The sequence below is a fragment of the Pristiophorus japonicus genome, unplaced genomic scaffold (assembly GCF_044704955.1).
Source record: "Pristiophorus japonicus isolate sPriJap1 unplaced genomic scaffold, sPriJap1.hap1 HAP1_SCAFFOLD_806, whole genome shotgun sequence".
NCBI classification, from domain to species: Eukaryota; Metazoa; Chordata; class Chondrichthyes; family Pristiophoridae; genus Pristiophorus; species Pristiophorus japonicus.
Window position 1 is genome coordinate 85,766 of NW_027254725.1, and position 26,467 is coordinate 112,232.

At 46.9% G+C, this 26,467-nt stretch overlaps 1 protein-coding gene across 9 annotated transcripts in view; it reads left to right on the top strand.

Moving 5' to 3' along the window:
- The first annotated feature begins 10,852 nt into the window (after window positions 1–10,852).
- Window positions 10,853–26,467, top strand: part of LOC139257131 (zinc finger protein 436-like) — a 53,869-nt gene continuing 38,254 nt past the window's right edge. For 3 of the 9 annotated variants that reach the window (XR_011592229.1, XR_011592227.1, XM_070874398.1), the window contains exons 1-2: window positions 10,853–10,939; window positions 11,709–11,939. The gene's annotated coding sequence lies outside the window, so the exon portion shown is untranslated. The other 6 variants (XR_011592228.1, XM_070874399.1, XM_070874401.1 and 3 more) reach the window with 5 other exon arrangements.

The window sequence follows — 26,467 nt, forward strand, 5'->3', positions numbered from 1 at the left end:
GGCCCCAGCACAGAACCTTGCGGCACTCCACTAGTCACTGCCTGCCATTCTGAAAAGTACCCGTTTACTCCTACTCTTTGCTTCCTGTCTGACAACCAGTTCTCAATCCACGTCAGCACACTACCCCCAATCCCATGTGCTTTAACTTTGCACATTAATCTCTTGTGTGGGACCTTGTCGAAAGCCTTCTGAAAGTCCAAATATACCACATCAACTGGTTCTCCTTTGTCCACTTTACTGGAAACATCCTCAAAAAATTCCAGAAGATTTGTCAAGCATGATTTCCCTTTCACAAATCCATGCTGACTTGGACCTATCATGTCACCATTTTCCATATGCACTGCTATGACATCCTTAATAATTGATTCCATCATTTTACCCACTACTGAGGTCAGGCTGACCGGTCTATAATTCCCTGTTTTCTCTCTCCCTCCTTTTTTAAAAAGTGGGGTTACATTGGCTACCCTCCACTCCATAGGAACTGATCCAGAGTCAATGGAATGTTGGAAAATGACTGTCAATGCATCCGCTATTTCCAAGGCCACCTCCTTAAGTACTCTAGGATGCAGTCCATCAGGCCCTGGGGATTTATCGGCCTTCAATCCCATCAATTTCCCCAACACAATTTCCCGACTAATAAAGATTTCCCTCAGTTCCCCCTCCTTACTAGACCCTCTGACCCCTTTTATATCCGGAAGGTTGTTTGTATCCTCCTTAGTGAATACCGAACCAAAGTACTTGTTCAATTGGTCTGCCATTTCTTTGTTCCCCGTTATGACTTCCCCTGATTCTGACTGTAGGGGACCTACGTTTGTCTTCACCAACCTTTTTCTCTTTACATACCTATAGAAACTTTTGCAATCCGCCTTAATGTTCCCTGCAAGCTTCTTCTCCTACTCCATTTTCCCTGCCCTAATCAAACCCTTTGTCCTCCTCTGCTGAGTTCTAAATTTCTCCCAGTCCCCAGGTTCGCTGCTATTTCTGGCCAATTTGTATGCCACTTCCTTGGCTTTAATACTATCCCTGATTTCCCTAGATAGCCACGGTTGAGCCACCTTCCCTTTTTTATTTTTACGCCAGACAGGAATGTACAATTGTTGTAATTCATCCATGCGGTCTCTAAATGTCTGCCATTGCCCATCCACAGTCAACCCCTTAAGTATCATTCGCCAATCTATCCTAGCCAATTCACGCCTCATACCTTCAAAGTTACCCTTCTTTAAGTTCTGGACCATGGTCTCTGAAATTACTGTTTCATTCTCCATCCTAATGCAGAATTCCACCATATTATGGTCACTCTTCCCCAAGGGGCCTCGCACAATGAGATTGCTAATTAATCCTCTCTCATTACACAACACCCAGTCTAAGATGGCCTCCCCCCTAGTTGGTTCCTCAACATATTGGTCTAGAAAACCATCCCTTATGCACTCCAGGAAATCCTCCTCCACCGTATTGCTTCCAGTTTGGCTAGCCCAATCTATGTGCATATTAAAGTCACCCATTATAACTGCTACACCTTTATTGCATGCACCCCTAATTTCCTGTTTGATGCCCTCCCCAACATCCCTATTACTGTTTGGAGGTCTGTACACAACTCCTACTAACGTTTTTTGCCCTTTGGTGTTCTGTAGCTCTACCCATATAGATTCCACATCATCCAAGCTAATGTCTTTCCTAACTATTGCATTAATCTCCTCTTTAACCAGCAATGCTACCCCACCTCCTTTTCCTTTTATTCTATCCTTCCTGAATGTTGAATACGCCTGAATGTTGAGTTCCCAGCCCTGATCATCCTGGAGCCACGTCTCCGTAATCCCAATCACATCATATTTGTTAACATCTATTTGCACAATTAATTCATCCACCTTATTGCGGATACTCCTTGCATTAAGACACAAAGCCTTCAGGCTTGTTTTATTAACACCCTTTGTCCTTTTAGAATTTTGCTGTACAGTGGCCCTTTTTGTTCTTTGCCTTGGGTTTCTCTGCCCTCCACTTTTCCTCATCTCCTTCCTGTCTTTTGCTTTTGTCTCCTTTTTGTTTCCCTCTGTCTCCCTGCATTGGTTCCCATCCCCCTGCCATATTAGTTTAAATCCTCCCCAACAGCACTAGCAAACACTCCCCCTAGGACATTGGTTCCGGTCCTGCCCAGGTGCAGACCGTCCGGTTTGTACTGGTCCCACCTCCCAAAGAACCGGTCCCAATGCCCCAGGAATTTGAATCCCTCCCTGCTGCACCACTGCTCAAGCCACGTATTCATCTGCGCTATCCTGCGATTCCTACTCTGACTATCACGTGGCACTGGTAGCAATCCCGAGATTTGATACTCTCCTTTATTTCCTTGGTTATCCACGGCTGGTTATCCCTTCTCTTACCGACTTTCTTTTTCACTGGAATATATTTTGTTGAGCACTATGAAAGAGCTCCTTAAAAGTCCTCCACTGTTCCTCAATTGTGCCACCGTTTAGTCTGTGTTCCCAGTCTACTTTAGCCAACTCTGCCCTCATCCCACTGTAGTCCCCTTTGTTTAAGCATAGTATGCTCGTTTGAGACACTACTTCCTCACCCTCAATCTATATTACAAATTCAACCATACTGTGATCACTCATTCTGAGAGGATCTTTTACTAGGAGATTGTTTATATTTCCTGTCTCATTACACAGGACCAGATCTAAGATAGCTTGCTCCCTTGTAGGTTCTGTTTCATACTGTTCTAAGAAACAATCCCGTATGCATTCAATGAATTGCTCCTCCAGGCTACCCCGTGCGATTTGAGTTGACCAATCGATATGTAGGTTAAAACCCCCCATGATTACTGCCATTCCTTTTTCACATGCCTTTATTATTCCCTTGATTATTGGCCGCCCCACCGAGAAGTTATTATTTGGGGGCCGATAAACTACGCCCACCAGTGACTTTTTCCCCTTACTATCTCTAATCTACACCCACAATGATTCAATATTTTGTTCATTAGAGCCAATATCATCTCTCACAACTGCCCTGATATCATCCTTTATTAACAGAGCTACCCCACCTCCTTTCCCTTCTTGTTTATCCTTCCCAATTTTCAGATACCCATGTATGTTTAATTCCCAGTCTTGGCCACCCTGCAACCACGTTTCTGTAATGGCCACCAAATCATACCCATTTGTAATGATTTGTGCCGTCAACTCATTTACTTTATTTCGAATGCTGCGTGCATTGAGGTAAAGTGTTTTAATACTAGTTTTTAAACCATGATTCTTTGTTTTGACCCCTCCTGCAGCCCCTTTGTATTCATACATATTGTCCCTTCCTATCACCTTGTGGTTTACACTTACCCCAGTGCTACTCTGCTCTGTTGCCTCCTGCCTTTTGCATTCTTTCTTGGGGTCCTGTTCATCTGCGCTCTCACCCACTCTAACTAGCTCAGAGCCCTCTCCTGGGTTCCAAATACTCTTCGCATTGAGGCACCGAGCTTTCAGGCTTGCCTTTTTATTACACTTTGACCCTTTAGAATTTTGCTGTAAATTGGCCCTTTTTGTTTTTTGCCTTGGGTTTCTCTGCCCTCCACTTTTACTCATCTCCTTTCTGTCTTTTGCTTCTGTCTCCATTTTGTTTCCCTCTGTCTCCCTGCATTAGTTCCCATCCCCCTGCCAAATTAGTTTAACTCCTCCCAAACAGCACTAGCAAACACTGCCCCTTGGACATTGGTTCCAGTCCTGCCCAGGTGCAGACCGTCCGGTTTGTACTGGTCCCACCTCCCCCAGAACCGGTTCCAATGCACCAGGAATTTGAATCCCTCCATGCTGCACCACTGCTCAAGCCACGTATTCATCTGAGCTATCCTGCGATTCCTATTCTGACTAGCACGTGGCACTGGTAGCAATCCAGAGATTACTACTTCTGAGGTCCTACGTTTTAATTTAGCTCCTAGCTGCTTAAATTCATCTCGTAGGACCTCATCCCTTTTTTTTAAACCTGTGTCGTTGGTGCCAATGTGCACCACGACAACTGGCTGTTCTCCCTCCCTTTTCAGAATGTCCTGCACCCGCTCTGATACATCCTTGGCCCTTGCACCAGGGAGGCAACATAACATCCTGGAGTCTCGGTTGCGGCCGCAGAAACGCCTATCTATTCCCCTTACTATTGAATCCCCTATCACTATCGCTCTCCCACTCTTTTTCCTGCCCTCCTGTGCAGCAGAGCCAGCCACGGTGCGATGAACTTGGCTGATGCTGCCCTCCCCTGATGAGTCATCCCCCTCAACAGTACTCAAAGCAGTGTATCTGTTTTGGAGGGGATGACCGCAGGGGACCTCTGCACTACTTTCCTTGCACTGCTCTTCCTGCTGGTCTTCCCTTCCCTAGCTGGCTGTGAACCCTTCACCTGCGGGAAGACCAACTCATTACACGTGCTACTCACATCATTCACAGCATCGTGGATGCTCCAGTGTGAATCCACCCTCAGCTCCAAATCCGCAGCACAGTCCGTCAGGAGCTGGAGGCAGATACACTTCCCACACATGTAGTCGTCAGGGACACCGGAAGTGTCCCTGAGTTTCCACATGGTACAGGAGGAGCAGATCACGTGACCAAGCCCTCCTGCCATGACTTAACCCTTAGATACACTTAATTTGGCGACAACAATGTTAACGGCTTACTTACTGATATAAAAAAGAAAAAGAAAAGCTACTCACCAATCACCAGCCAATCACTTGCCCCTTTGGCTGTGACGTCACCTTTTGATTTCTTTCTACTTATTTTTTGCTTTTTCTCCCGGCTGGAGTTGGGCCCTTATAGGCCTCACCACGCACCCCGGACTCGCGCTGCTCGAACTGCCGCTCCTCCTCCGACGTTGGGCCTTTATAGGCCTCACCACGCACCCCGGACGCGCTGCTCGAACTGCCGCTCCTCCTCCGACGTTGGGCCTTTATAGGCCTCACCACGCACCCCGGACTCACGCTGCTCGAACATCCCGGGAATCAGTCTGGTGAACCTTCGCTGCACTCCCTCAATAGCAAGAACATCCTTCCTCAGATTAGGAGAACAAAACTGAACACAATATTCCAGGTGAGGCCTCACTAATGTCCTGTACAACTGCAGTAAGACCTCCCTGCTCCTATATTCAAATCCCCTAGCTATGAAGGCCAACATACCATTTTCCTTCTTCACTGCCTGCTGTACCTGCGTGCCCACTTTCAGTGCCTGATGAACCATGACACCCAGGTCTCGTTGCACCTCCCCTTTTCCAAATCTGCCGCCATTTAGATAATATTCTGCCTTCGTGTTTTTGCCCCCAAAATGGATAACCTCACATTTATCCACATTATACTGCATCTGCCATGCATTTGCCCACTCACCTAACCTGTCCAAGTCACCCTGCAGCCTCTTAGCGTCCTCCTCACAGCTCACACTGCCACCCAGTTTAGTGTCATCTGCAAACTTGGAGATATTACACTCTATTCCTTCATCCAAATCGTTAATGTATATTGTAAAGAGCTGAGGTCCCAGCACTGAGCCCTGCGGCACTCCACTAGTCACTGCCTGCCATTCTGAAAAGGACCCGTTAATCCTGTCTGCCTGCTTCCTGTCTGCCAACCAGTTCTCTAACCACGTCAGTACATTACCCCCAATACCATGTGCTTTGATTTTGCACATTAATCTCTTGTGCGGGACCTTGTCAAAAGCCTTTTGAAAGTCCAAATACACCACATCCACTGGTTCTCTGTTGTCCACTCTGCTAGTTACATCCTGAAAAAATTCCAGAAGATTCGTCAAGCATGATTTCCCTTTCATAAATCCATGCTGACTTGGACCGATCCTGTCGTCATGTCGCCTTTCAGCTCTCCTCTCTCGGATACTCTGCCCTCCCAAATCCCTATCCCAACCCTTCATTACTCTCCGACCTCCCTACTCTCCTGCCGCCATCCCAGGCTCGACCCCCTTTGAGACAAGCCTCCAGCTTCCCTCTGTGCCTCTCTTGGCATCCGCCGAAGGGCCCACCATGGCAGTCGTCACTGTCTGCTAACGACCAGCAACCCCAACTGTCCCATCCTCCTCTCACCGACATTGCCACTCAGTTTGCCCGGGGGGAGGCGGGGGGGGGGGGGGGGCGGGGGGCTAACCTTGCCAATCTCCTTCCCATCCAACTCACCCCTCCAATCCCGGACCCTGTGGATGCTGCAGTGGGTCAGCCATCATCGATGCTCTATGCATCTCCTTGCAGAATGTCCGTTCACTTGCAAAAAAGACCCTTGTCATCCATGAGCTTATCGTGGATGATTGCATCGACATCATGGCCCTGACTGAAACTTGGCTGAGGGATGATGACACATTACCTTGAAATGAAGCCTCTCCTCCCGGCTATACCTTCCACCACTTGCCCCGCCCAAACCACTGTGGTGGCGGTGTGGCTCTCATCATCAAATCCCCTACTCCTCCGGCACTTTCTCCTCCTTTGAACATCTCACCTTATTCCACCCTTCTCACCTCATTTAAAATTCTCGTTCTCTATCGCCCTCCCAAGTAAGATTAAAATGTTATCGTGGATATATCCTCACTCCTCTCCTCCCTCAGCCTCTGCACCGAGTGACTTCTCATCCTCGGTGATTTCAACCTCCATCTCAATTCAAGTGAACTCCTCAACCCATACTCACACCCTCCCCCTTGACCTTGCCATCTCTCGTGGCCTCGATATTCCTACCGTGTCAATTACAGATACGGCCATCTTTGACCATTTCCTTGTATCGCTCTCCACCCACATCCCCCTTCCCCCACCAAAATCTACTTCCTTCTGCATCCCCCCCTGGAAAACACTTTCTTCAAACTCTCTTACAACTGCACTTACCAACTCCAAACTGTCCAGCCTTTGGCCCTCCTTTCACCGACATTTCCGCAGCCACCGATCTGCTCACCCACACCCTCACTACCACCTTTGATGCCCCAGTCCCTATTATTACTCTCTCTCACCCTGGCCGTTCCCCCTGGTACAGCCCTTAACTTCACTCCCTCAAGTCCAAGGGGCGCAGACTTGAACGGATGTGACGGATAAGTGGTTTAGTCATTCACCTCCAGATCTGGCTCGACCACATAAAGCATTCTCGGGTCCTACTCTTGTCTGCAAAAACTGCTCACTGTTCCAGAATCATTCTGGAATGCAAAGATAAACCCCGGCTACTATTCTCTACTGCTAACCATCTCCTTAAACCCCTCTCCCCCGTCTCCATCACACTCACCAACAACGTGTGAGGAGCTCATGGACTTCCTTGTCTCAAAGATTGAGACCATTCAATCATCTGCTTCTTCGAGTTCCCTTCCTTCCCCGAGCCCAAAGTTCCTCTGAAGTGCCCCCTTGCCCTAATTCTAAACTCGCATCTTTCTCTAATTTCGCTCTGATCTCCCCTCTTGACCTCTCCACACTCATCTTGTCTGTGAGACCCACTTCTTGCTCCCTTGACCCTATTCCCATTAAACTGCTGACCACACAACTTCGCTTTCTGGTTTCCATGTTAGCTGACATTGTTATCGGTTCTCTCTCCTCAGGTATTGTCTCCTTTATGGTCCACAGAGCAGTAGATAAAGCCGCCTCCTATATGCTTCAGAGACATGGACCACGTACAGCAGGCACCTCAAAGCACCGGAGAAGTACCAACGCTGCCTCCGCAAGATCCTACAAATCCATTGGCAGGAAAGGCGTACCAACATCAGTGTTCTCGCTCAGGACATCATCCCCAGCATCGAGGCATTGACCACGCTCAATCAACTCCGATGGACGGGCACATTAGTATCGAGCATGCGGACAGACTCCAAAACAAGCACTCTACTCGGAGCTCCGCAAGCCCCAGGTGGGCAGAGGAAACACTGCAGGGAAACCCTCAAAACCTCCTTGAAAAGGTGCAACATCCCCACTAACACCTGGGAATCCCTGGCCCAAGACTACTCAAAGTGGAGGAGAAACATCCGGGAAGGCACTGAATACCTTGAGTCTCCACGCTGGGAGCACGTGGAAGCCAACGCAAACAGCGGAAGGAGTGACGACAACCCAAGCACTCCACCCACCCACCCGTCCCTTCAACCAATATCTGCTCCACCTATGATAGAGACTGTAGGTCCTGCATTTGACTTCAGTCACCTGCGAACTCATTAAGTGGAAGCAAGTCATCCTCGACTCCGAGGGACTGCCGAAGAAGAACTGTCCCTCTCTCTTTAAAATCTGCGGTCATCACCCCTCTCTCAAAAAAACAACCCTTGTCCCCACCGTGTTTGCCAGCTACCGCCCCATCTCTAACTCCCTTTCCTCTCCAAAGTCCTTGAATGTGTTGCCTCCTCCTAAATTCCCGGAATTCTATGTTTGAATCCCTTCAATCTGATTTCTGCCCTAGCCACAGTACTGAAACTGCTCTCATCAATGTCACAAATGACATTCTTTGTGACTGTGACAAAGGTAAACTATCCCTCCTCGTCCTCCTGCAGCCTTTGACACAGTTGACTACTCCATCCTTCTCCAACGTCTCTTCACCATCGTCCAGCTGGGTGTGACTGCACTAACCTGGTTCCATTCTGATCTATCTAATCTTAACCAGAAAATCTCCTGCAATGGCTGCTCCTCCCACCTCCGCATTGTTACCCCTGGTGTTCCCCTAAGGATCTATCCTTGGCCCCTTCCTATTTCTCATCGATATGCTGCCCCTTGGTGATGTCATCCAAAAACACGGAGTCAGGTTCCACATGTACGCTGATGACACCCAGCTCTACCTCGCCACCATTTCTCTCAACCCCTCCCATGGTCTCTAAATTGTCAGACTGCTTGTCTAACATCCAGTACTGGATGAACAGAAACGTTCTTCAATTAAATATTGGGAAAACCGAATCCATTGTCTTTGGTCCACGCCACAAACTGTGTTCTCCAGCCACTGACTCCATCCCTTTTCCTAGCATCTATTTGAGGCTAAACCAGACATGTAAGCAACCTAGGCATCATATTTGACCTTGAAATTAGCTTCTGGCCACATATCCACGGCATAACAGTACAATGTGGATAAATATGAGGTTATCCATTTTGGGGGCAAAAACACGAAGGCAGAATATTATCTGAATGGCGGCAGACTAGAAAAAGGGGAGATGCAACGAGAGCTGGGTGTCATGGTTCATCAGTCACTGAAAGTGGGCACGCAGGTACAGCAGGCGGTGAAGAAGGCAAATGGTATGTTGGCCTTCACAGCTAAGGGATTTGAATATAGGAGCAGGGAGGTCTTACCGCAGTTGTACAGGGCATTAGTGAGGCCTCACCTGGAATACTGTGTTCAGTTTTGGTCTCCTAGTCTGAGGAAGGATGTTCTTGCTATTGAGGGAGTGCAGCGAAGGTTCACCAGACTGATTCCAGGGATGACTGGGCTGTCATATGAGGAGAGACTGGATCAACTGGGCCTTTATTCACTGGCATTTTGAAGAATGAGAGGGGATCGCATAGAAACATATAAGATTCTGACGGGACTGCACAGGTTAGATGCGGGAAGAATGTTCTCGATGTTGGGGAAGTCCAGAACCTGGGGACATAGTCTTAGGATAAGGGGTAGGCCATTTAGGACTGAGATGAGGAGAAACTTCTTCACTCAGAGTTGTTGACCTGTGGAAATTCCCTACCGCAGAGAGTTGATGCCAGTTCATTGGATATATTCAAGAGGGAGTTAGATATGGCCCTTACGGTTAAGGGGATCAAGGGGTATAGAGAGAAAGCAGAAAAGGGGTACTGAAGGAATGATCAGCCATGATCTTATTGAATGCCGGTGCAGGCTCGAAGGGCCGAATGGCCTACTCCTGCACCTATTTTCTATGTTTCTATAACTAAATCCGTCTGTTTCCACCTCTGTAACATTGCCCGCATCTGCCCCTGCCTCAGCTCATCTGCTGCTGAAACCCTCATCCATGCCTTTGTTACCTCTCGTCTTGACTACTCCAACGCACTTCTGAATGGCCTCCCACATTCTAACCTACGTAAACTTGAGATCATCCAAAACTCAGCAGCCCATGTCCTAGCTCGCACCTAGTCTCGATCACTGATCACCCCTTTGCTCACTGACCTACATTGGCTCCCGGTTAAGCAACGCCTCAATTTCAAAATTCTCATCCTAGTTTACAAATCCCTCCATGGCCTCGCCCCTCCCTATCTCTAATCTCTTTCAACCTCACAATGCCACATGATATCTGCGTTCCTCAAAATCTGCCCTCTTGAACATTCCTGATCAGAACTGTTCAATCATCGGTGGACGTGCCTTCAGCTGCTGGGCCCCAAGCTGTGGAACTCCCTCCCTGAACCTCTCTGCATCTGGACATTTCTTTCCTCCTTTAAGACTCGCCTTAAAACCTACCTCTTGGACCAAGGTTTTGGTCATCTGCTGTAATTTGTTCTTATGTGGCTCGGTGTCAAATGTATGTGTTGTGTTCTGTAACACTGCTGTGAAGCGCCTTGGGACGTTTTACTCCGTTAAAGGCGCTCTATACAGAAAAGTTATTATTAATACTTCAGGAGTGTGCGATTGAGTGAGCTGGGAGTCCGGCGCAGGCGCACTACGAGCGGTCCCGCCTCTCAGCACCGACCGCCACATGTGATGTCACGTGGGTTGTGGGCGGGGCTATGACGTTTCCTGGCAACGGTTGAACGGCAGCAATTTTTGAAATCAGGAGCCACGTGACCCCCGAGCTGCCCAGCGCGCCTTCATCACAGGGGCACTGTGGCGCTGCCGGCTCCTATTGGTGGGAGTGGCTGGCAATCTGCTGCGTGCAGCTAATAGACGGTCCGGATGCTCTGAGAGTCATTAATTTTTGCAGGAACGCGCTCTGTGGCCGCAGTGCGCATGCTCGGTGCCTCCACACCCCCAGTCCCCGGATGCGGCGCAGTTTGCTGTGGGCAGCGGTTGGACAATGTGGGGAACGGGGGGCCGCAGGGAACCGGACTGATGGTGGGCGGCTGGGGCTGGGGCAGAGCGTTCGGCCGGCGGGCGGGGAGGGTGCGGTTCGTCTGTGAGGGAAAATACCGAACTGAACACAGCCCCGGAACTCAGGGTTTGGGGACATGCGGGAGATAGAGTGAGCTCAGACAGTGTGTAACCCGGGGGCCCAGTGAGATCAGACAGTGTGTAACCCGGGGGCCCAGTGAGATCAGACAGTGTGTAACCCCGGGGGCCCAGTGGGATCAGACAGTGTGTAACCCGGGGGACCAGTGCGATCAGACAGTGTGTAACCCGGGGGCCCAGTGAGATCAGACAGTGTGTAACCCGGGGGCCCAGTGAGATCAGACAGTGTGTAACCCGGGGGCCCAGTGGGATCAGACAGTTTGTAACCCGGGGGCCCAGTGAGATCAGATAGTGTGTAACCCCGGGGGCCCAGTGAGATCAGACAGCGTGTAACCCGGGGGCCCAGTGGGATCAGACAGCGTGTAACCCGGAGGCCCAGTGAGATCAGACAGCGTGTAACCCGGAGGCCCGGTGAGATCAGACAGCGTGTAACCCGGAAAGGATGGGCCCAGTGAGATCAGACAATGTGTAACCCGGGGAGAATTCTGGTGATTTTCTGAGAGTCCAGATGAGCGGGACAGAGATCTGAGGAAAAGGACGGAATCAAACAGAAATACTGGACATATACTTTTCTGAAACATTGTAAAAACACTTTATACTGCATTCCACTTCACAACATTAATATTTTTCTAATTTTCTGCCCTGCCATAATTAGATCTCCCGGTAAATGGCGGAGTAATTGAGAAAGTTCCACAGCTGGAAGGAAACAGGGATTGTGGACTGAGAAACAACAGCAGGTGAACCAGCACAGGATTTTGAGAGCACCAACCAGTGAGCCCCTTCTGATTGAAAGCGCTTCAATAGATCGACTGGGGAGAAAGATAAGAGAAAGTGCCATTTACTCAGATACACACCGGTCCTGTAGACAGTACACACAGGTTACAAGGTAAGGCAGGAAATGAGACTGGGAGAGTGACCACCGAGCACAATTATCCAGCATGAGGCCGTGCAATGGGATGTGAAGTGAGATCAGTTTCTGTCTCTCAACACACAGTCACAGTGAATCTTGTGTGTGTTTTAGAGTAAAGGGCTTTGATCTAAGAGGTGACTCCAGTTTGAGGCAGAGCCCAGCAGATGGACCGGTCTCTACATTAGGTGGGACTGAACTCACACCGACACCATCAGATCTCAATGTTCAAATATTTCCCATCTGGTGAGAAAGCCATTGGAAAGATTGAACCGGAAGCACGTTGTCAATTCACTGATCACGATGCACAGACCAATCTGAAATACCAGCACGACCTATCACCGATAGAATCAATTATTCATTCATGAACATTTAGAATTATAAGTAAATATATTGATAACTACGAATATTGAAGTATTGATCACTCGAGGTATGTAGTATTCTAATATACTGAAACACAGATATGGAGAGTTGCAATTTATTGATTGGCATTGTACTTGACCTCGGGATGAGCTTCTGAACCCGTATTCCCTCAATCACCAAGTACGTTTACTTCCACCTCTAACACCAGTGGTCTCTACCCTTTCCTCAGCTCATCTGCTCAAACCCTCATCCGCTCAAACCCTCATCCATGCCTCTTTTACCACCACATTGGACTACTCCAGTGCTTTTCTGATCGGCCTCACACCATGCACTCTCCGTAAATTTAAGTTCATCAAAAACACTCCTGCCCGTATCCTTATTCAAGAACACAAGAAATAGCAGCAAGCGTAGGCCGTATAGCCCCTCCCATCTGCTCCTCCATTCAGTAAGATCTCTATTCGATAGAGATTTTCAAAGACTCACAAAAGTGAAGAATATCACATCTCAGTTTTAAATGGCAGATCTCTTATCCTAATAAAGTTCGAGACTATCCAGCCCTTGTCAATCCTTCTAAGAATTTTATATGTTTCAATTATATCACCTTCCATTCTTCTAAACTCCAGAGAATATAGGCCTATTCTACGCAATCTGTCCTCAGCCCTCTCATCCCAACTTGTACCAATTTCCTTTCACCCATCACCCCTGAGCTCGCTGAACTACATTGGCCCCTGCTCCATCAATGCCTTGATTTCAAAATGCTCATCCTTGTTTTGAAATCCGTCCAGGACCTTGCCCCTCCCTATTGCTGTAACCTCCTCCAGCCCTACAACCCTCAGAGATCTTTCCATTCCTCCAATTCTGGCCTCTTGAGCAGCCCCAATTTTCATCCCTCCAATATTGGTGGCCGTACCTTCAGCAGCTGAGGCCATAAGCTCTGGAATTCCCTCCCTAAACGTCTCTACAATACTCCTTAATACCTATCCTTTTGAACAAGCATTTAGTCACTTGTGCTAATATTTCTTTACATGATTGGGTGTCAAATTTTTGTTTGATAAGGTGCTGTGAAGTGCCTTGGGACATTTTACTACATTTAAGGCACCATATTAAAGCAATTTGTTGCTGATAACTGAAGATATTTCGAATTGTAATGACTCTCACTGGGGTACAGTTTCCTCTGGCACTGACTCTCACTGGGGTACAGTTTCCTCTGGCACTGACTCTCACTGGGGTTCAGTTTCCTCTGGCACTGACTCTCACTGGGGTACAGTTTCCTCTGGCACTGACTCTCACTGGGGTACAGTTTCCTCTGGCACTGACTGTCACTGGGGTACAGTTTCCTCTGACACAGATTTACTGTGTATCTAATTCGTGCTGTCCCTGCCCTGGGAGTGCTTGATGGGACAGTTTAGAGGGAGCTTTAACCTGAAGCTGATCAGGAGCTGCGGGTGGAAAGTTTTCAGTGCAGTGGCAGATCGTACTGCTGCTGAATTTTAATTGATAAGCTGCTCAGCACGGTCGAGGCGGACACTGAAGTTTGCCCTGCAGCAGTGTAGAGGAAACTTTACTCTGTATCTAACCCATACTCCACCTAGTCTCTGGGAATTTAGTGGGATTTTGAAAGCAATTGCTTGGGTAGATAGAGAGAAAGTTATTCTGCTTGGGGTGTCTAGGACGAGGGAACATAACCTTAAAATCAGAGCCAGGCCATTCAGGAGAGATGTTAGGAAACCCTTCTTCACTCAATGGATGGTTGAAGTGTGGAATTTCCCACAATAAGCAATCGATGCTTGCCCATTGAATAATTTTGGGCTGGTTGTGATTTCTGCCCAGTGACCCATTGTTTGTTCCCTTGGATTGGATCTTTATTTATTCCTATGGTTTCGTTTCGGTTTCGTTTCAGTTTCATTGCTGGACCCACCACTCAAAAGCACTTTGTCTGATCTGCCCCTGGGAATGAGCAGACTCCTCCCTCATCTCCCACACTGTACCGTGTCTCCTCCTCTTTCCCCCTTGGTTGTGTTCCACACTCTGGGCCTTGGGCCTTCCCTGGGGATTCTCAGTATGAACAGGGGGATGTGTATTGAGACAGGATATCCCAGCTCTCCTCCTCTTTTCCCCCTTGATTGTGTTCCACACTCAGGGCCTTGGGCCTTCCCCGGGGATTCTCAGTATGAACAGGGGGATTTGTATTGAGACAGGATGTCCCAGCTCTCCACCTTTAAAGGGACACGGAGAGGACCACCTGGGCTAAATGGCCTGCTTTATGACATCACTGCAGTGCCTAGCAACCAACCTCCCTGAGCCTTGCTCATTATGGGCTGGCAGTGTCTGATGGGACAATGTCGAGAGAGAAAGACTTGGATTTATTTAGTGCTTTTCAAGACCATCGGACCTCTCAAAGCGTTTTACAGCCAATGAAGTACTTTTGGATTGTAGTCACTGTTGTAATAAAGGAGATTTACTCTGTATCTAAACCCGTGCTGTGCCTGCACTGGGAGTGTTTGATCGGATAAGGTAGACTGAGATTTACATGTTTATCTAACTTGTGCTGTACGTGCCCTGGGAGCTTTTGATGGGATAGTGTAGAGGGAGCTTCACTCTCTGCCTAACCCATGCTGTACCTGCCCTGGGAATTTTGGACGGAGCAATGTAGAGGGAATTTTATTCTGTATCTAACTCACCCTGTACCTGCCCTCGCAGTCTTTGATGGGACAGTGTAGAGTGAGGTTTACTCTGTATCTAACCGGTGCTATACCTGCCCTGAGAGTGTTTGATGGGGCACTGTACAGGGAGCTTTCCTCTATCTAACCCGTGCTGTACCTGCCCTGGGAGTGTTTGATGGGACAGTGTAGAGAGAGCTTTACTCTCTGCATAACCTGTGCTGTACCTGCCTTGTGAGTGATTGATGGGACACTGCAGATGGAGCTTTGCTCTGTATGTAATCCATGCTCTCCCTGCCCTGTGAGCGTTTGATGGGTTGTTGTAGGGGAAGCTTTTCTCTGTATCTAACCCGTACACTACCTGCCCTGGCATTGTTTGAAGGGACAGTGTAGAGGTAGCTTTACTCTGTATCTAACCAGTGTCGTAACTGCCCTGGGTGTATCTTGTGGGATAGTGTAGATGGAGCTTTACTCTGTGTCTAATCATTGCTGTACCTGCCCTGCAAGTGTTTGATGGGGTAGTGTAGAGGAAACTTTACACTCTTTTTTACAGAAACATAAAAAATAGGTGCAGGAGCAGGCCATTCGACCCTTCGAGCCTGCACCGCCATTCAATATGATCATGGCTGATCATGCAACCTGAGTACCCCACCCTGCCTTCTCTCCATACTCCCTGATCCCTTTAGCCATAAGGGCCACATCTAACTCCCTTTTGAATATGTCCAACGAACTGGACTCAACAACTTTCTGTGGCAGAGAATTCCACAGGTTCACAACTCTCTGGGTGAAAAAGTTACTTCTCATCTCGGTCCTATATGGCTAGCCCCTTATCTTTAGACTGTGATCCCTGGTTCTGGACGTCCCCAACATCGGGAACATTCTACCTGTATCTAACCTGTCCAGTCCCATCAGAATTTTATAAGTTTCTATGAGATCCCCTCTCATTCTTCTAAATTCCAGTGAGTATAAGCCTAGCCGATCCAGTCTTTCCTCCATTGTCAGTCCTGCCATCCTGGGAATCAGTCTGGTGAACCTTCGCTGCACTCCCTCAATAACAAGCACGTCCTTCCTCAGAACAGGAGACCAAAACTGCACACAATACTCAAGGTGTGGTCTCACCAAGGCTCTGTACAACTGCAGTAAAACGTCCCTGCTCCTATATTCGAATCCCCTCGCTATGAAGGCCAGCATGCTATTTGCTTTCTTTACTGCCTGCTGTACCTGCATGCCTACCTTCAATGACTGATGCACCATGACACCCAGGTCTCTTTGCACCTCCCCTTTTTTCAAAACTGTCACCAGATAATAATCTGCCTTCCTGTTTTTGCCCCCAAAGTAGATAACCTCACATTTATCCACATTATACTGCATCTGCCATGCATTTGCCCACTCACCTAACTTATCCAAGTCACCCTGCAGCCTCTTAGCGTCCTCCTCACAGCTCACACAGGCACCCAGCTTAGTGTCATCTGCAAACTTGGAGATATAACACTCAATTCCTTCATCTAAATCATTAATGTATATTGTAAATAGCTGGGGTCCCAGCACTGAGCCCTGCGGCACCCCACTAGTCACTGCCATTCTGAAAAGGACCCATTTATCCCGACTCTCTGCTTCCTGTCTGCCAACGAGTTCTCCATCACTTCAGTACATTACCCCCAATACCATGAGCTTTAATTTTGCACACTAATCTCTTGTGTGGGACCTTGTCAAAAGCCTTTTGAAAGTCCAAATACACCACATCCACTGGTTCTCCATTGTCCACTCTACTAGTTACATCTTCAAAAAATTCCAGAAGATTTGTCAAGCATGATTTCTCTTTCATAAATCCATGCTGACTTGGACCGATCCTGTCACTGCTTTCCAAATGCGCTGCTATTTCATCTTTAATGATTGATTCCAACGTTTTCCCCACTACTGATGTCAGGCTAATCGGTCTATAATTACCCGTTTTTTTCTCTTCCTCCTTTTTTAAACAGTGGTGTTACATTAGTTATCCTCCAGTCCATAGGAACTGATCCATAGTCGATAGACTGTTAGAAAATGATCACCAATGCATCCACTATTTCTATGGCCACTTATTTAAATACTCTGGGATGCAGACTATCAGGCCCCGGGGATTTATCGACCTTCAATCCCATCAATTTCCCTATCACAATTTCCCGCCTAATAAGGATTTCCTTCGGTTCCTCTTCCCATGAGACTCTCGGTCCCCTTGCATTTCCGGAAGGTTATTTGTGTCTTCATTTGTGAAGACAGAACCAAAGTATTTGTTCAACTGGTCTGCCATTTCTTTGTTCCCCATTATAAATTCACCTGAATCTGACTGCGAGGGAGCTACGTTTGTCTTCACTAATCTTTTTCTCTTCATATATCTACAGAAGCTTTTGCAGTCAGTTTTTATGTTCCTGGCAAGCTTCCTCTGATACTCTATTTTCCCCCTCCTAATTAAACCTTTTGTCATCCTCTGCTGAATTCTAAATTTCTCCCAGTCCTCGGGTTTGCTGCTTTTTCTGGCCAATTTATATGCCTCTTGCTTGGTTTTAACACTATCCTTAATTTCCCTTGTTCGCCATGGTTGAGCCACCTTCCCTGTTTTATTTTTACTCCAGATAGAGATGTACAATTGTTGAAGTTCATCCATGTGATCTTTAAATGTTTGCCATTGCTTATCCACCGTCAACCCTTTAAGCATCATTTGTCAGTCTATTCTAGCCAATTTACGTCTCATACCATCGAAGTTAACTTTCCTTAAGTTCAAGACTCTAGTCTCTGAATTAACTGTGTCACTCCATCTTAATAAAGAATTCTACCATATTATGGTCACTCTTCCCCAAGGGGCCTCGCACAACAGGATTGCTAATTAGTCCTTTCTCATTACACATCATCCAGTCTAGGATGGCCAGCCCTCTAGATGGTTCCTCAACATATTGGTCTAGAAAAGCATCCCTAATACACTCCAGGAAATCCTTCTCCACCGCATTGCTACCAGTTTGGTAAGTCCAATCTCCATGTAGATTAAACTTGCCCATGGTAACTGCTGTACCTTTATTGCATGCTTCCATAATTTCTTGTTTGATGCTGTCCCCAACCTCACTTCTACTGTTTGGTGGTCTATACACAACTCCCACTAGCGTTTTCTGCCCTTTGGTATTCCGCAGCTCCACCCATACAGATTCCACGTCATCCAAGCTAATGTCCTTCCTTACTATTGCGTTAATTTCCTCTTTAACCAGCAACGCTATCCCACCTCCTTTTCCTTTCTGTCTATCCTTCCTGAATGTTGAATACCTCTGGTTGTTGAGTTCCCAGCCTTGGTCACCCTGGAGCCATGTCTCCGTGATGCCAATTATATCATATTCATTAATTGCTGCCTGTGCAGTTAATTCGTCCACCTTATTACGAATACTCCTCGCATTGAGGCACAGAGCCTTCAGGCTTGTCTTTTTAACACACTTTGCCCCTTTAGAATTTTGCTGCAATGTGGCCCTCCACTTTTACTTTTCTTCTTTCTATCTTTTGCTTCTGCCCCCATTCTGCTTCCCTCTGTCTCCCTGCATAGGTTCCCATCCCCCTGCCATATTAAGTGTCATTCTCTAGTCTATCCTAGCCAATTCACGTCTCATACCGTTGAAGTTTCTTTTCTTTAGGTTCAGGACCCTAGTCTTTGAATTAATTGTGTCACTCTCCATCTTAATGAAGAATTCTACCATATTATGGTCACTCTTCCCCAACGGGCCCCACACGTCAAGATTGCTAATTAATCCTCTCTCGTTACACAAGACCCAGTCTAGGATGGCCTGCTCTCTAGTTGGTTCCTCGACATATTGGTCTCGAAAACCATCCCTAATACACTCCAGGAAAGCCTCCTCCATCGTATTGCTACCAGTTTGGTTAGCCCAATCAATATGTAGATTAAAGTCACCCATGATAACTGCTGTACCCTTATTGCAGTCCCTAATTTCCTGTTTGATGCCATCCCCAATCTCCCTACTACTGTTTGGTGGTCTGTACACAACTCCCACTAACGTTTTCTGCCCTTTGGTATTTCGCAGCTCTACCCATATAGATTCCACATCATTCACGCTAATGTCCTTCCTTGATGTTGCGTTAATCTCCTCTTTAACCAGTAACGCTATCCCACCTCCTTTTCCTTCCTGTCCGTCCTTCCTAAATATTGAATTCCTCTGGATGTTCAGTTCCCAACCTTGGTTACTTTGGAGCCATGTCTCCGTAATCCCAATTGCATCATACCCGTTAACAGCTATCTGCGCAGTCAGTTCATCCACCTTATTACGAATGCTCCTCGCTTTGAGACTCAAAGCCTTCACGCTTGTTTTTTTAACACTCTTTGTCCTTTTTAAATTATGTTGTAATGTGGCCCTTTTTGAGTTTTGCCCTCGATTTCTCTGCCCTCCACTCTTGCTTTTCTCCTTCCTACTTTTTGCTTCTGCCCCCTTTTTCCTTCCCTCTGTCTCCCTGCATAGATTCCCATCCCCCTGCCATTTTAGTTTAAACCCTCCCCAACGGTATTAGCAAACACTCCGCAGAGGACATCGGTTTTGTTCCTGGCCAGTTGCAAAACGCCCAGTTTGTACTGGTCCCACCTCCCCCAGAACCGGTTCCAATGTCCCAGGAATTTGAATCTCTCCCCCTTGCACCATTCCTCAAGCCACGTATTCATCTGAGCTATCCTGAAATTCCTACTCTTGACTAGCACGTGGCACTGGTAGCAATCCTGAGATTACTACTTTTGAGATCCTACTTTTTAATTTAACTCCTAGCTCCCTAAATTCAGCTTGTAGGACCTCATCCCGTTTTTTAGCTATATCGTTGATGCCTATATGTACCACGGCAGCTGGCTGTTCACCCTCCCCCTCCAGAATGCGCTGCAGCCGCTCCAAGACATCCTTGACCCTTGCACTAGGGAGGCAAAATACCATCCTGGAATCTCGTTTGTGGCCGCAAAAACACCTATCTATACCCTTTACAATCGAATACCCTATCACTATAGCTCCCCCACTCTTTTTCTGCCCTCCTGTGCAGCAGAGCCAGCCCTGGTGCCATGGACTTGGCTGCTGCTGCCTTCCCCTGATGAGTCATCTCCCCCAACAGTACCTAAAGTGTTAGATCTCTTAATTTCCAATGAAATACGAACTCCGATGGTAGTTTTAACTTTTTAATCTTAGCAGAGAGCAACAAACTGCTGGCTGATTGCCAGTTTCTTTGTCTTACTGAGACACATGGTCAAAATGGCTGTATTTTATACCTGGATCAATTTACAGAAAAGAACTCGCCTTCTTTGACCTTATTGACTCAATCGAAAGTCTTTTAACGTTTTAATTAGCTCGCTACTCAAGGTCCGAAAATGTCAAGTTGATTGATGAGTTAATGCAACATGCCGAACTGCGTAGCAGCCTTGACTTGGAGGTCTGTGAATTTTCACAGTCTGTCTTAATGAGCCTGTTTGAATACTCTATCAATCCCCCCTTTGATTCTTTCACAAACTGAATCATAAAACATCAGGTATCACTGGTTAAACATTCTACAAAATAATTTCATACATGTTAATAGAGTTTCCTTCTAAAATTTGTTGATGTGTTTCGCCACATGTCCGGACTAGTAGCTTCCACACAAATTTACACCAACCCGAGTTCCATCGTGGCCACAATGGAAGTCTGGTTTTAATAGGTTAATTAACCTTATTCCAATTTAATCCAAATCAATATTTTAATTCAACCAGTAAACAACCTTTCCTTAAGCATAACATACTCCTGTTCCACATACAGATGGTCTGCTGGGACCTGCAAGGTGTCTCACCTGCGGGACAGCAGCTACAGCCGCCTGGCGCAACAACATTTAATCAACATAAACAAACAATATAAAAGTAAAACAATTACAACAAATAGAATTAAACCTTCCACCAATGAAGTTCCTATTGAACCTAGCCATTCAGTGGCTCCACTCCACAAAGTGAATGATGGGGGTTGCTTAAGTTTTTCTACCTCCTATTGGATATGCTCCGCTAAGTGGGTAATTTCTTCGGAGCTATCTGGGATATATGTGCAACACTCAGTTCCGAGTAGGGTGCAAGTACCTCCCTTTTCAGCCAGGATGTAATCAAGGGCCAGTCTATTCTGTAGGGCGACTGCGGATTGCTACCATTTCTGCATTGATTTTAACTAGGGCCTCCGAGGTATCATTGGCTACTCGTTCCACAACGGATGCCATGTTAATGGATTCCCTTGCCAGTTTGGCGGTCCCATACCCAGGGATCAGGATGGCAAAGAACCTCTCTGTTTCTGTGATAGCTCTCTTAGGACGGTGTAAATGTTCCGACAGTAACTTTATATGATACATATAAGGCACAATGTAGGCTAAATAGCAGGATCCCATCCAATTCTGGGGCAGCCAAGGGTAGGCCTATGGCCACACACCCAATAGGTGCCATTATATGCAATGAATGTTAGCTGTTTCTTTGTCAGCAACACTCCGGGGCCTGTCCAGGCTTTTCCATTTGTTTTATTCAGAATCCCCGTTACGTTAAAAATTCCCACATCGGCCCAGTTTGGACGGTTCCGTGGCTTGATTATATTATAATTCCGGGAGCAGTTACTATACCCCATATTTTGGCCTCCTTTGATGTTTCTAATCAGACAGACCGATTTCCCCGGTCTTCCTAGTCCCGTTGTATTAGTGATAACAAAAAATGGGGGCCGTTTGGAATTATTGTAGCACGGTTGGTACCCCCCTTCAAAGGTAGTCAGATTGTAACCTGCTGACTTCCATTTACGTGCCCAGTTTTCCGTATCCTGAAATGCATTGCCTGTTTTATTTTAATTAATTATCCACTCAGCCATTTCCGAGATATTCAAGGGAACTGGCCTCAAGGAAATCCCTCCCTTTGAGTGAATAGGAATATGTGCACACACCCAACAACTAGAAATGTTACCTTGTTTGGCATAAATGTATGATGTATATAAAAAGGTATTTACATGTAATTCCCTTGCTACCCTACTATTTCCCTTTGGTGCAGAGGGTCGGCTAGTAAGAAGTAGGCCTATGCCTATAATACCTACAATCAATAATTAGATTTCAGCTTCAGTTACGGGTGCTCGTTTAACGGATCCAGGCTTTCTTTCCTTGGACTTTAACAGCTGCCTGGGTGGTCAATAACACTTGATAAGGTCCCTCCCACTTGGCACCCAAAGGTTTTTTATGCAACTTTTTCACATACACCAAGACTCCCGGGATGATGTCGTGTCCTCCTTCGGGTGGATTACCCCAAGCTGCCGATACCTGTCGGGAAACAGAACTAATAGCATTGGTTAAGTTCTGACAGTATGATAACAAAGTGTCACTCATTAAGTGAACATCAGCTTTCCATAAATCGTTGGTTCCTGGCAGCGGCATGGGTCTTCCTGTTAAAATTTCAAATGGGCTTAGACCTGTAGTTCTGTTCGGGGTTGCCCTAATGCTACATAGCACTATTGGTAGTGCCTGGGGCCATGGTTATCCTCCTTTGTGATTTGTGCTTTGTCGATGCTGGCTTTATGTCCTTTCAGCCGAAGGTGATCCAGCAAAGCTCGTAAATCTTGTTCATGCTGTACTTCCGTGTTTGAAGCTAGCAGGATATCGTCTACATATTGTTGGGGTAAGCATGTTAATTCCGCCCCTCTGTCTAAAAGACAGTCCACATCCTTATCGCCCACCCTCACAGTTATATATATCCCATCTCCTCTCTGTTGTATTAGTGCGAGGAGGGGGGCCAGGGTGGGCTCTAATCGTTTTTTGCTATCCCAAGTAACTCCTTCTGTTGTTGTATTGTCAGTCGCTTAAATGCTTCTATGAGGTCGTTATCTTGTGACAAGCCTGGCTTGTTGGCTGAATTGTATCCCTGGCTGCGACCTCTTCCCCAGCCACGACCTTTCTGTTTTGCCCTGCACGTCTTGGCCCAATGACCTTCTTTCCCACAATAATGACATTTTCAGGGTAATTTTCCTCATAACTGTTTATCGGAATCCTGGGATTTCCATCCCATAGCCTGTGCAGCTCGGACTTCAGCTCCCATATCCCGATCTAATTGGTTACATCGATCCACCAATGCTGCAAAGGTAGTTCCTCTACCTTCCCAGTCCGGTAACACTACCTTAAGCATTTTGGACAGTTCTGGCTTTAGACCTGCCACGAAAGCTGCTTTCAGGGGTCCAAACGCTTGTTCATCCATTTCCTCATCCGTATTATTCATACCCGAATGTTCTAGCCACGTGCATCTAAACCGCTCGTCATACTCCAGGACCTCCTCTGTTCCTTTCTGTTGGCAGGCTGCAATTTTTCCCCAGTCTGTCTTAGCTGGACTGAAGGCTTGCAGCCAGTGTTTAATCGTCTCCCATCCTGCATCTAATTCTTGCTCATTCTGCCCCAAAGCTTCATCTACCTTGTCGTGCAATTTTCTTCCCTGTGTTTTTGGCACCATTATGGTCAAAATTTGCACTCCGTCCCAGGGATGAAGTTGATATATATTTCTTAAGCGGTCCAATTGGTCCCACGTTTTTACTCCCCCTTTCTTTGGATTGGGCAATTCCTTGGACCATTTATCAATTTTCTCTGGGTCTGCCGGATCATGAACTAAGTATTCTTCGTACACCCTTCTCTTTGTTTTTTTGGTTCCGCCCTCATCCGCAGTCTCTTCTGATTTGACTACAACTCGTCTTTTTTTAAATGGGGCAAAGCGCACCCCTAATTCTTCATCATCCTCCGACACTGTATTGTCGGAGGATTCAGAAACCGTATTTATTCCTCGGTTGTGTCTTCGGGTTTGCGCTTTTAATTTATCCAAACATGGGTACCCTGGGAATTGATCAATACATTTTCCTTTTCCTATTACTGTCTCTTGACCTAATGATTTTTTCCATTCTTTAATTTCACCTTTAAGATCTTTAACTTCCGCTTCCAGCTTTTCAAGTTCAAGCTTTTTCTGTCGCAGCTGTGCACAAACTGCTTGCAATTGATCCTTTGTACTGGTCAGTTCTCGATCATGTTGGGAACGCATTATAATTTCATTCCAGTTTCGAATCTGTCCCATAACCGCTAGGGACCATCTAGTTCGCTCTTTATTTTTCATATGGGTCGTTTTTCCCCAGACCCTTTTAATCTCGTCCAAGGACCATTGTCCTTTGGAGGTTCCGTACTTTTGTTCGATCTTAATACAGGTTTTAGATAAGTTGAATTGTTGCTCTATGTATTCTTTCAACTGTTCAAGAATTAAATCTAAAGAAACTTCAGGTGGTGCCTGCCCACCTTTAACAGTTGTAGGCAATTCTTTGCCCTTATCTCCTGCTGCCATTTCTTTACTGAGTTCTTTACTGGGGTCTCGAGTTGAAGGCCTGCTAGCCGATCAATAGGTCGGTGATTAATTAACTAACACACCGCCGAAGTTTAGACGTCTATGGGACCTCGAGCCGACTACCAACCGGAGGGTTCGCAAACCGGAGGTTTTCGGAATCGCATAGAAGGAGAGGCAAATTTAGACTTTTGACCGAGGACTTTTTAAAAAAAAAAGTGGAGTCCTTACCTCAATATATAGGTCCGATGTCCAAAATTCAGTTTCTTTCCTCAGCGATCCTGCTCGCAGCGCCAAAATTGTTAGATCTCTTAATTTCCAATGAAATACGAACTCCGATGGTAGTTTTAACTTTTTAATCTTGGCAGAGAGCAACAAACTGCTGGCTAATTGCCAGTTTCTTTGTCTTACTGAGACACATGGTCAAAATGGCTGTATTTTATACCTGGATCAATTTACAGAAAAGAACTCGCTTTCTTTGACCTTATTGGCTCAATTGAAAGTCTTTTAATTGGCTCGCTACCCAAGGTCCGAAAATGTCAAGTTGATTGATGAGTTAATGCAACATGCCGAACTGCATGTAGCAGTCTTGACTTGGGGGGTCTGTGAATTTTCACAGTCTGTCTAAATGAGCCTGTTTGAATACTCTATCACAAAGTGGTGTATCTGTTTTGGAGGGAGATGACCGCAGAGGACCCCTGCACTACCTTCCTTCCACTGCTCTGCCTGATGGTCACCCATTCCCTACCTGGCTGTGTAACCTTTACCTGTGGTCCAACTCACTAAACTTGCCATTCACGACATCCTCAGCATCGTGGATGCTCCAGAGTGAATCCATGCGCAGCTCCAGTGCCGCAATGCGGTCTGTCAGGAGCTGCAGCTGGATACACTTCCTGCACATGTAGTTGTCGTGTCCCTGATTTCCCAAATAGCCCAGGAGGAGCATGACACTGGTCTGGGCTTAACCCTTAGATTAACTTAATTGGTAACAATGCCAAAGGTTTCTGACTGATCAGAAAAAGAAAAAAGATGAAGAAAAAGAAAAACTACTCACCAATCAACCAGCCAATCCCTTACCCTCTTGGCTGTGACATCACACTACGATTCCTTTTTACTTCTTTCTTACTTTTGACCCTGCGGCAGCTGCAGCTCGCTGCTCCTCCCCGAACTGCCGCTGACCTGGGACCCCGCTGGGCCTTTATAGGTCGCTGCTCACTCCTCCCCGAACTGCTGCCAACCTGGGACCGCTGCTGGGCCTTTATAGGCCGCTGCTCGGTCCTCGCTCGCTCCTCCCTGAACTGCCGCCGACCTGGGACCTCCGCTGGGCCTTTATAGGCCACTGCTCCTCCCCAAACTGCTGCCGACCTGGGACCGCTGCTGGGCCTTTATAGGCTGCTGCTCGGTCCTCCCCGAACTACCGCTGACCTGGGACCACGGCTGGGCCTTTATAGGCCGCTGCTCGGTCCTCCCCGAACTACCGCTGACCTGGGACCACTGCTGGGCCTTTATAGACCACTGCTCCTGCCCGTCCTGTACCTGCCCTGTGAATAATTACTAGGATATTGTAGAGGGAGCTTTACTTTGTGTCTAACTCGTACTGTACCTGCCCTGGCAGTCTTTGATGGGACAATGTAGAGGGAGTTTTACGCTGTATCTAACCCGTGTTGTACTTGCTCTGCAAGTGTTTGATGGGATAATGTAGACGGAGATTTACCGTGTACCGAACCTGTGCTAACTGGGCAAGTAGTGAGGAGGACTCAAAGAATCTACAAAGGGATATAGACAGGTGGGCAAAAAATTGGCAGATGGAGTATAATGTTAAAAAAATATGAAGTTATCCAATTTGGTAGGAAAAATAAAACAGGAAATTATTATTTAAATGGGGAGTGATTACAAAATGCAGTAGTACAGAGGGATCTGTGGGTCCTTGTAACATGAAACACAAAAAGTTAGCATTCAGGTACAGCAATTAATTTGGAAGGCAAATGGAATGTTGGCCTTTGTTGCAAGGGGGATGGAGAATAAAAGTAGAGAAGTCCTGCTACAACTGTACATGGCGTTGGCTGCGAAGTCAGGTCGCTCATTGCAGTGCGGGCAGGCACAGCAAGAGGGGTGAAGGAGCAAGAGTTTGTCGAAGGAAG